Source organism: Rhinichthys klamathensis, unplaced genomic scaffold (assembly GCF_029890125.1).
Source record: "Rhinichthys klamathensis goyatoka isolate OS25496 unplaced genomic scaffold, OSU_Roscu_1.1 h1tg000035l_1, whole genome shotgun sequence".
Taxonomy (NCBI): Eukaryota; Metazoa; Chordata; class Actinopteri; order Cypriniformes; family Leuciscidae; genus Rhinichthys; species Rhinichthys klamathensis.
Window position 1 is genome coordinate 6,335,877 of NW_026606583.1, and position 12,091 is coordinate 6,347,967.

The 12,091-nt window shown below is 39.5% G+C and overlaps 1 pseudogene; it reads right to left on the bottom strand.

Moving 5' to 3' along the window:
- The window catches only part of LOC130080438 (integrin alpha-X-like), a 67,658-nt pseudogene that overhangs the window by 31,748 nt on the left and 23,819 nt on the right, over positions 1-12,091 (bottom strand).

Genomic DNA, 12,091 nt, shown 5'->3' on the forward strand with positions numbered 1-12,091 from the left:
CCGGTGGCGAAGGGAGGGGGAGAGACGAAGAACGAGGCCCTGACTCCTCGTGTCCTGGTCTCTGCGCCTCCGGGCCCAGCTGCAGACCGGAGCGACGCAGCCGGGGCTGCGTCACTGCTATCTGCAAGCTGGGGAGAGGGGAACGGGAGTGGTGCAGCTCGGGGGCGGCACGCACTGCCATTCTGACCCTCTCGGACGGAGGAAACTGGTCTTATTATACTGCCAGTCTCGACCGTGAGGGGAAACGAGGAACGAGGCCCGGGGGCGTCGAGTCCTGGTTTCCCCTCACCCAGCGAGAGACGAGAGTGACAAGGCCACAGCCCTCACTGTCATCTGAACACTGGGGCCCGTGAACGACTCAGAGGAAGTGGACTGCTCAAACTTTGGGTACCGCTGATTGCAGGATAACCAGCGGCGGAACAGAAACGAAATTCTCCACCCGGCCCTCCCCCGGGGGAAGGAGTGGTAATGACACGCACTCCCAAGAGCAGAACGTCACATACTCTGGGTCGCTCCTCTCAGGGTTGTTTCCCTTCCCTTTGCTGGGGGAAAACAAACTCCGAGCGGGCTGGTTTTGAGGTGCCTCTGGACCACAGTGTGGACATCGTCTAACCGAGGGCCAGCGCTGTGACTAATCACGGTCAGTCACTAAGCACAGCTCAACCCCGAGTTAGAACTACGCACGTGCAGTGGTAGTGAGAGAGGAAAAACTTCTGCAGATTTAGGCATGTTTGGCTTGCCATATTGGCACCAAAAATGCTTCCATACTGCCAAAATTCTTCACACACATCCAGGCGCTTTAGAACAGCCCAGGAAAGTGTGGCCGTTAAGTCTGAATCTTCAGCATGAGAACACACCATTATAGTAGGAACTCAGCATCATTTCCAGAATATAACCGCCCTCTCTCCGATGTAGCGATCGACATCTGTCCTCCCTGGGGCCCCGAATGAAATGCCTGGTCCCTCATGAGAAGGACCAGAAACCCATTCGAAAGCCTCGACGGCACACGGCACGCTGAACTGCTCCAACCTTTACGTGAAAGGGGAGGCGAACAACGTGCCGACGTGGTCATGCACTCCTAAGAGAACATGAACCACCCACGAACGCAGTCTCAACACACTGATTAGGCATGTGAAACCGTGATCGTGGCCGTCAACCAGGCATGCAAGATAGTGAACGTGGCCATCGCTTCGATGACACACGGCACGCTGGACGCTCAAGCCCTCAGGCAGGCGAACAACGTGCCGACGTGGTCATGCTCTCATGAGAAAGCATAAACCACCCACGAACACAATCTCAGCATGTTTGCGATGCGCTAGAGGAGTGAGTGGGTCGTGCTCACTGAAACCCTCAGATCACCAATGTTATTCGCCAAAGCAGCCCTCTCCTGGTGCACCAGAAGAGAAACTGAATCGGGAAATAAGCAAAGGGACTCACCTCATAGAGGCACGCGAGTCTTGATCTTGACCACGCATCTTGAGCGCCGAATGACGCGCGCTGGGTTGCCGTGACAACCCGCGCTGTCAGCCGGCGCTCGACGGCACACGGCACGCTGAACTGCTCCAACCTTTACGTGAAAGGGGAGGCGAACAACGTGCCGACGTGGTCATGCACTCCTAAGAGAACACGAACCACCCACGAACATAGTCTCACACACTGATTAGGCATGTGAAACAATGAACGTGGCCGTCAAATAAGGACAGGAAACGATCGCATCCAGAAACACACAAGTGAAACGTCATCCTGAAAAGGACGCGATCTTCACTCGTGTTGCTCTTTCAGAAGGGAAGAAAAAATACTCTTTAACGTGCCGAGGCACAGAGGAACCACCGCGGCAGACAGACGGGGAAACTGCAAGCCCGAGTGCTGCACTCACCACCCAATACCAGCCGTTAGAACAGCTTTTGATTTTAAAGCCAGCTGGCCGCGGGAAGCGATGGTCACTCGAAGTGCCGTCACACCAGCAACAGAGGATCTTCTCTCTCCTTCCAAAGATGACTCGTTCTTCTCTTTTTAAATGTAGCTTTCTCGAAGGACACAGCAGCTCAAAGAGACACACTGGAGGCTCCGAAGCAAAAAGCATTGTGCAATGTTTACTTCCGCCTTTTATACCCGCGTTGGTAGGCGGGTCGCGGAATGCAAATTTTGCATGCCAATTCCATTGGCTCGTTTTAATTCTCTCGAAGGCAATTGGCTCCCTAGCGTGATCCCAATTCGTCAGGGAACTCCCCGACGACACGTTGGAGTTCCCAGGACGAAAGGGAACTTTACATACACCGCATGCTAAGATACTTGAAAGAGTATTCGGCCATCCACCTCCCAAGTTTCATAAAAAATCATCCCAAACACCTCACCTGTTGTCTACCGCTTGAATCGCTATGTTTTTGTTCGTTCTTTCTTTTATTATTTACGCTGTCCAAAACACCCTGTCCTGTTGCGCTCCGTATCTCTCTCTGTTCAACATTCAAATCCTTCCACGACCCCGCTCTGCCAGAAAGCTGGTGTCATTTGCTGGCGGACCGCCTGAAATTACCGTAATAAGCCGTATATTGTCGAATGCATCCATTTGAAATGTTTTGATAGTGGAAAAGGCTAAACAGTTACGGTAACAGGAATACTGCTTGCTGTTGTGTGTCGATGGACAAAATACTGCTTACATATCTTTGTATAAATTAGATCTAAGACGACAAAGCACAGTTTTGCATTAAAATTGTAAAGTTTTTGAGCAGATACTGTTAAGTAAAATCCCCATTTAAAGATAAAATTTATTCAAAGCTATTCATTTAGATTGTATACCAAATGTAACAATTTAGTCTCATCTATGGTCTTATGTGTGGCATTGGTGATTTGTTGTGTCATTGGTGTTACTGTCTTTTCTGTCGTGTTAATGTCACATGTGACATGATAATAATTTTACATCCATTTAATTCTGATGCTCTCAAAGTTAAGATTTAAAGGAATGCATCATCAGTGCAGATTAACTAACATCATTCAGGCATACTTTTAACAAACCTGATCAAAATAAATAAAACATAATCTCCTTATTTGTTGCACTAATATTATTTTCTGAGACTCTGACTACATGTGCTGAAAAAATTAGAAATAATATTTCATAAAACCTTTAATATTATCAAAGAAGTAAGGTATCACTAGTGTCAGAATGGTAGGCCCGCATGCATACTTTAAATAAATGCACAAAAATATAAAAAATCATTAAGATGTCATTTTTGTGTATTCATAAAGTCAGAGGGTGTTCTAATGTGTAAGTTTAAATGTTAGAAAAATAAACCTGCTCTTCAAAAGGAGTCATTGATGTGTCAAGAAAAACAGGATGGGGACAACTCCCCAGGAAATAAGGACAATTTATCTTATCATCACAATCAATGGATAAGAGTAGGCTATATAATATGTAACTTTGCGACCATTTTGTTTTGACTTTTTCCTGAAGACGCCGGTATAAACATCTAATTATATTGATCTTACAGCCTGGTCCGTGTGAAGTGTCAAAATGGCCCCATTTTGGGGTCTCCCCGCCAGACAGGAATGCTTCAGATCAGAAGATTTTATGGTTGGAGACAGTTGTGGTCTTTGATTGTAAAACACCATGTGGCCGCACTATCTTTTAATTGCTTGATGTTTTCTGAAAAAAACTGCTAATGCTATTACCTAGCATAAGATAGCAGCTACACAGAGAGGAAGGGGCGGACCCCTTGACCCGGACATGATGGAAGCGATCTTCATTTTCAATTTAGCAAACGGAGAGCAAACACCTCAGAAATTCAAGGATCTGTGATTTTAACCAGAGCCAAAAAGACCTCCTAATTTCACCAATGGTAAGTTCACTTCATCACATGTTTAAAACTAATTTTAAAATACTTTTTAACATTTTATTTAAAATAATATGAACTATTATTGACTATTTCATATTTATAAGTCAGAAATACTTAGTCAATTTAACAGCGCATGTCGAATAATATGAACTATTATTCTCTATTTTATGTTTTATTTAACTGTGTAAGGCATTATATCATAATGTATTAGATTCAAATACTTAGTCAATTTAACATTTTATTTCACGTAATATCCACTATTATTCACTATTTTATATGTTTATTTATCTGTGTAAGTCAGTATATTGTGGCGTGACCCTATATCTCGAATGAATTCGATTAAAATACTTATACTTGATAATTGATCATCTTATTTCAGATAATATGAACTATTATTCACTAATTTATATGTTTTATTTATCTATGTAAGTCAGTATATCGCAGTGTGACCCTATAACCGTGATGTATTAGATAAAAATGCGTATACTTGGTAATTTAACAACTTATTTAATATATCAACTATTCACTATTTTTTAGGGTTATTTATCTGTGTAAGACAGTATTTCACGTTTATTAGATTAAAATGCGTATACTCGGTAGTTTAATACATTATTTCATTTATCTAATATTTATGGGTTTTATTTATTATGTCAGTATATCGCAGTGTGACCCTATAACCGTAGTGTATTAGATTAAAATGTGTATACTTGGTAATTTAACAACTTATTTAATATAATATCAACTATTATTCACTATTTTATATGGTTTATTTATCTGTAAGTCAGTATATATAGTGTAGTAGATTCAAATGCTTATACTTGATAGTTTAACATTTTATTTCGCGTAATATCCCCTATTATTCAAAATTTCATATGTTTTATTAAACTGTGTAAGGCAGCATATTGTGGTGTATTAGATTAAAATTATTATACTTGATTATTTAGCTGTTTAAGACAGTATATTGTGGATAAGACAGTATGGATAAGACAGTATATTGTGGATAAGACAGTATATATTGTGGACAATTTGTTATCTTATTTAATTTAATCACTATTTATATGATTATTTATATGCAATGCTTTTTATTTCTGAAAAACCTAATTTATAACATATTCGTCTGCTCAGAAAAAAATTAAGGCGCCTGTGACTTTAGTCAGACGCATAACATCACCTCATTAAACTCAACAAGTTGTTTTAAAACTTACTTTAAATGTTTAATAAAATTAATCACTATTTATGTGCTTCATTCAAGCACAATGCTTTTCATTTACTAAAAACCTAATTTGTCACATTTCATCTGATCAGGAAGATTTAAGGGGCTGTGACTTTAGTCAGACGCATAACATCACCTCATTAAGGTCAACACATGTTTTAAATGTTTAATACACTTAACATCTAAATTTAATTTAATTTGATAAGCTTTTATTTGTCAATGCTATTTCTTTAAACTCATTTTGTTTCATTCTCTCCCACAGACAATATGGATGATGATGCGCCTGCTGAAAATCCGTGTCGGACCTCTTCATGTGCAAATTTCTGCGTTCTGTGAACATTATCCTGATATAATAAAAACTTTCCCTGAAAACATTCCTAACAGTCACACTAAGCAGATTGCCGGGTCATAAACACACATCATAAACACACCGGAACCAAGCGCGGCCAAAATGGCACACAAAACCACCTGTTGTCATAAAACCATCCCCGATGCTCATATCCTGTCATAAAACCCCTCCCCTTCCTCATGACCTGTCAAATCCATCAATCAATGGGCCATAAATCAGGGTCATAAATCATTTTTGACACAAAGTATCCCATATAGACTACTCCTCATGACAGCCAATGTCAAAACCAACCACATGACAGTTTAACTTAATTTAATGTCAAGTTGTCATGACAAAGACACTGACAGGTTATGATGTATTGGTTTATGTCAAGATGTCATAACAAAGACATCTTAAACAATGTCATATTTGCATTCAAAATGTCATTATTGAGCGAAAGACACTTAATGACAGTTGTCATAAACATGCATTAACCCTACTTCATATTCATGACATATGTCATGTCATGGTTATGAAGGTGTCATGTCAGTCTTATGCACACCCTTTCAAGTAAAGTGTTACCCATGATGGTTTACTATATTCTTTTGTTATAATGCATCTGTTTTAGTGTGTGTATGACCCACATTGCCTGTCTCTTGTGCTGTTGTTGTAATCTGTTTTAAAATGCTTTGACATCACAGGAATGAATTTTATTTTAAAATAAAATAAAATAGAAAACTGTTCTTTAAAATTGTAATACAATTTCACAATATTACTCTGTTTACTGTATATTTGGTCAAATGAAGAGACTTTCACACCCCAGACCTTTGAACAGTGTAAGCATTCTTGACTCTGTTGTATTTGTACAGGAAGTAGATTTGTGTGAAAGAATGTTGTAAGTGCAATTGTCAATATATTTGCAAGAAGCAAAAAGAGAAAAGTATGTGGTCTGAAAAAAAAAGAAGAATAAAATACAGGTCAAATGATCAAATCATAAACTATAAACAGTCGACTGCCGTTATAGATTCCTTCAAACAGAGCACAGTTTTGAGAGCTCTTTTTACAGTCATTAGACTTGACATGAACGATCACTGTATTACCTGGACAGACGGTGCAGTGTGTTGAGAATCAGAGGAAAAGAAAATGTATTCGCTCTTGTCATAATCCAGAGACGCTGAACTGACCAACTCAAAAACAGCAGCCTTGAGTCCAGTCTAAGAGAGACAGATCGTGACAATAAGAAATGATCAAACAGTTATGAATGGTCTGTTCTGAGATATGAATTTACTTTAAAAGTCAGATACCTGCTCAATCCATCCAGAGCTCACATTGCCAAATATATTATACAGTTTCCTTTCATTCTTTATGAGAGTGACGTCACAGCTGAACACGGCGCACACCGCCACAGAGCAGTTCTGATGGAGCAATGGGGCCAATGCACAAAGAATATGAAATTATATTTCATGGATTTGTTTTTGTTAGATCAGGGAATGAAACTCAAACACTCACCAACACACGATCCTTTTTAAATACTTCCACAAAATTGGTAAAAAGCGGCCGTTCATCCCTCTGTTTCACACAGTCTGGAATCTAACATCACAACATGACATCATGACTTTGCATAAACATACACGCCACTTTCAAGTCAAGGCGTCAATCTATACGCATTTTGAGCTATCCGCGTGTATGTCCACGCCGAAACGAACCGTCATCTTTTGCGTGTATGTCTACGCCGTTAAATGTCCGAGCGAAACGAAGCAAAATTCACATCTGTGGAGCAATATTTTTTTTTTCCCTAGGATGGTAGGGGAAGACTCATAAATAGTATTAACCCCAGTGACAGGTAGGTTTAGGGACGGGGTTGGGGTAGGTCATATATTTATATATATACAGTAATGTAACGTTAAGTCAACGGCGTTGATAAACACGCTGAAAAGCGATTATGCGTGTTTATAGCACACCAAAAATGGAAATACGAATTGGCGTGTCATACATACGCCATTTCATGAGATCAGTCTGAAAATCACATACACACATGTTTGGTTGTTTTTTATTATGATAAATGTGAATCAATCTACAGTAGATGGGATTTTCAGCACATTCATATATACATACCTGTAGGTTTTTGTCAGTCCAGATGAATTTGTCTCCCAAAATCACTGGTACTTTGATGAACACTTTGAAATTCAATTCTCTAAAGTCATTTTCAACCTGAAAGAGAGAAGGATATTCAAATTTAATTTTTGCCATGAAAAGACAAAATGTCATATGATGTTTATTTAATACATTTTTATGTTCATGGAAGTGTGTGAATGTCATTACAGCACCTTCAGTATCTGTTTGACTGGTCTTTCAAGATCAGGTTTCTGTGCAGTAAAATTAATGTGGAGGCTTGAATCTTCATGTCTTATTAAAATAAAGGGAAAATGTGTCAGACAGCAATTTAAATCTTGTGTGTGCGTGCGTGCATGTGTGTGTGTGTGTACACTACTGGTCAAAAGTTTGAAATCCCTAAGATTTTGTAATGTTTTTGAAAGAATCCTCATGCTTAAGGCTCATGCTATTTCCGGTTGTCTCATCAACACTGCATGTCCTCTGGCTTCTGAGTGAAGTTGCTGACTTACACTGCTTCCACTTCTCTTTTCAAAGAGTACACACATTAGAAGCAGCACAACTGTTTTCAACATTTCTGATTATCATCAATGTTTCTTGAGCAGTAAATCAGCTTTGCATCACAGGAATAAATGACATTTTAAAATGTATTCACATAAAGAAAAGTTATTTTAAGTCGCAATAATATTTCACAATATTACTGTTTTACTATTGTTTTGAACAAATAAATGCAGCCTTTTGAGCAGAAGATACTTATTTAAAAACATTACAAAAACCTTTTGCTTCAGAACCACAGCTTTTACACTGGCCATCAAGTGGAAAATATGTCCACTGTCAAATCTGTGTGCTGAAGCAAACCCAGTTGAGATTGACTGTTGAAAAACAAGCGCACTAACCTTATTAAAGCAATGTAAATGGCAAATTTGACACCAATGCTTTTCCGTTTGAGGAATTGACTGGTTTTAGAGTGTTGGTCATTCCCACTGTAAGTAATGGAGGGGATTTTCAGTTATCAGTTTCTCATGTGAGCAAATACGTAACAGCTCATGGTTAAGCGATGCACTTGTACACTTTGAGTGCACTCAGACAACCCCCAGAAATGATATAATACCTGTTGATCTTAGCGGTGAATGTCACACTTTGATCAAAGGTGCTTTCTTTATCGATGCTGTATGTAATATGAAACACAGCCTAGAAGTGGACACAGAGGAAATGATGAGTGCTTGAACAGAAAAACACACAGGACGGTTAAAAAAGTGAGCAAACCTGAGTGTTTCCCTTGAGGATGGGTAGAGAGAGGTATAAGGGCATAATGTGTCACTTTGAGTGATTTATTGCCCAATAAAATGTTTCCCACGCTCAAGCCACGCCCCCTTCTACCCCACCCACCCACTTCCGGTCTGAACACCTGGACCATGGGAATTTTCCCACGGTCTCCCCTCCCTCACCCCCCTCCCTCACCCCCTCCGGCCACCCCTCCCCTTAGGGTTGTGAGGATTTGAAGTGTGTCAGAGAAAGTTTTATGATTTAAAAATGTAAAACGTTAAAAAATGTTGAAAAACATTAAAACAATGTTGAAAAACATTAAAACAATGTGTTTTCAAATCTTTTTTTATTTTATTTTTTATTTATTTTTAAGAAGGTTGACCGTAAGGTTGACGAGGTAAGTTCAGTGTTTTATCAAAGTCTGTTGTACATTCAAAACCAGTTTTAAAACAGTGTATAAATGTTAAAAGTATAAATTGTATTTCTTATAAGTGTTAGTGTTAAAATGTCATCAGACAAATAATCGTTTGTGCAAAACGTTGAAAGAGGAAGATAAGTTTAACCAGTTTTGTGTTTAAACATGTGTGAAAGAGCACAGAGTGTAATCTCCGGGATGCACGATAAAAAAACACATCTGATCGTACAGGAGGTCTGACACCAATGATGACAGCAAAGTCTGTACACCACCCCACACCCTGACTCCTCCCACGGCACACCCACACATGACGTGTGTGGGAAAACACTTTTTTTTTTTATTAATCTTTTATATTTGTTTAATACGGGGTTTTTATTCTATAATTATTTGTATATCTCTCTATGTAAATAGGTTTTGGATACTCCGTACATGGATACTCCTTGTAGGAGCCTATAAGTTGTTAAGCATAACAATGACTACCCTACAGATGAATGCATAATTAAATGTTTAGACCAAAGAATTTAAGTCTCACCGCTAGACACCAACACACACACACACACACACACACACACACACACACACACACACACACACACACACACACACACACACACACACACACACACACACTATCACATACTATTGGCTCCGTAATGTCTGACCCCCCTTGATGTGTTTGAAAACATGAGGGGGGTCTGTTTTTATTTTTTCTCTTTTGAAGTTTTGGTGAAGAGTGGTTTTATTTTATTGCATGGCTTATCAGTGATGTTTGGCCGGTTCTATCGTGAGATTCACCACGTGTCTTTTTCTAGTTGTAAAATCAACTATCAGATCCCATGCGGAGTTGTGAAGTTTTGCTGAAGCGTGATTTTATTTTATTGCAAGGGTTATTTTATTTTATTGCATGGTTTTTATCAGCGATGTTTGGCCCGGTTCTATCGGGAGATTCACCATATGTTTTTCTAGTTGTAAAGTCAGCTATCAGATCCCATGCGGAGTTGAAAGAACTATTCTTCGAGAAAGATGTGTTTTCCGACGGAGGATCGTTTTACTTAGGGGTTGAGAGGAAAAATGTGTTTTTGAATTTGGGGGGGTCTTACGAAGACAAGAGACCAGCTCATTCGATCGATATACACTGAGCGAGATCGTCTACAGATTCGATATCCTACAAAACATGGCCGAAGATCAATACGGTAGGGTGTAGTCTATTTTTTTTTTTTTTTTTTTTTACAAAAATATTATAACAAATGAGTGTTTAATTTTCTTCTCTCATTTTTAAACATGAAACAGCAGAGGGAGCCGAGGGTGTATATTTTGACGAAGATTTGATGGAAATTTTGAACGAGCTTTGTGAGTAAATTTTCCAAACGTTATACATTTCATTGAAAATATTACTGTTGTTAATATACATCTGTCTGATTTTAGATGTGGAGTCCTTTCCAGACGGTGTTTCACCTGATGATTTTTTACATGTTTATAATGAAAATTCGTCAGAAGTGAATAACTTCGAAAACATATTATCACGCTCCCCCAGTCACGTGTTAGGATGCTCAGGGGATGTATTGGCGAGTGTAGCGACCGATCCATTGGATGAGACCAGTAGGTCGTACGACAACGTCACACCTTGGGGGACGCCAGGGTCGTCGAGCTACGGGTCGTCACACAGATCCCACGAAAGCGATACGACTTCGGACGAGGATACGCATCAGGAGCCTTCATCCAGCGACGGGGCAACACAATCTATTGCTCCGGGCGGTCTCAGAGGCTCCGGACGTGGGATTAAGCGTCTTCGGGAGGTTTATGGGGGCTATAATTCTGACAACGGGGAAGAGTTAGAATATCCATGCGAAGGTGAGCGACGATGTTTTTTTTTTTTTTTACCTTATCATATTTTATATTTTCCTAGATTTCTAAAATAATAATTGAATTTTTTTTTTTTTTTTTTTTTATTCTCCAGAGCAAAACTTTGAGGCACAATGCACGTCCACTTCAACACCGTGTAGGAAACGGTTTTCAGACTTATATCACGGAACCGAATCGGCTGTGAACTCTCCAAATGACAATTGTGAGTTGCAAATTTTTACATATTTTCTTCTAACAAATATTTCATATAATAACCTATTATTATGTTTTCATCTAGCACAATTTTACGATGAGGTATATCACGGAACCGAATCGGCTGTGAACTCTCCAAATGACAATTGTGAGTTGCAAATTTTTACATATTTTCTTCTAACAAATATTTCATATAATAACCTATTATTATGTTTTCATCTAGCACAATTTTACGATGAGGTATATCACGGAACCGAATCGGCCGTGAACTCTCCAAATGACAATTGTGAGTTGCATTTTTTTTTTTTTTTTTTTTTTACATATTTCATCTAACAAATATTTCATATAATAACCTATTATTATGTTTCATCTAGCACATGAATACGACGAGAGGGGTTTAGAGTTTTTCTTACAATCCCAGGAAGCGGTGTTGGACGCCTTCGATTCTGACCAGGATTCATCAGATGACGGCAGTTCTGAGGACTCTGCAGGATGTTTCAGGCCCCCATACAGATGTTGTGATGTCCAGAACCTGAGCCATGACATGCTTCGCAGCACCAACCGGAATTTTTTACGGATTTTAGAAGTTGCTAACCAACCTTTATCGTTTCAACAAACCGAGGCCATTGTGTACGAGTCCCAAAGCGATGTTGTCACACTTCTACACAGAGTGATAGACCAGCAGAATCGCCATACGACTGATTTAAGGAGCGCTGTTGATTTTTTTGGAGTTTGTCATGAGCAAACTTTGAACGAAAACAGGGAATTACGTAGTGAGGTTTTGGCAGTGCGCGGGGAAATTACGCAGGCACGGGAAGACCTGCAGCTACAGACAATTGCATTGTCGCTATTCTCAGAGAGACTAAATATTC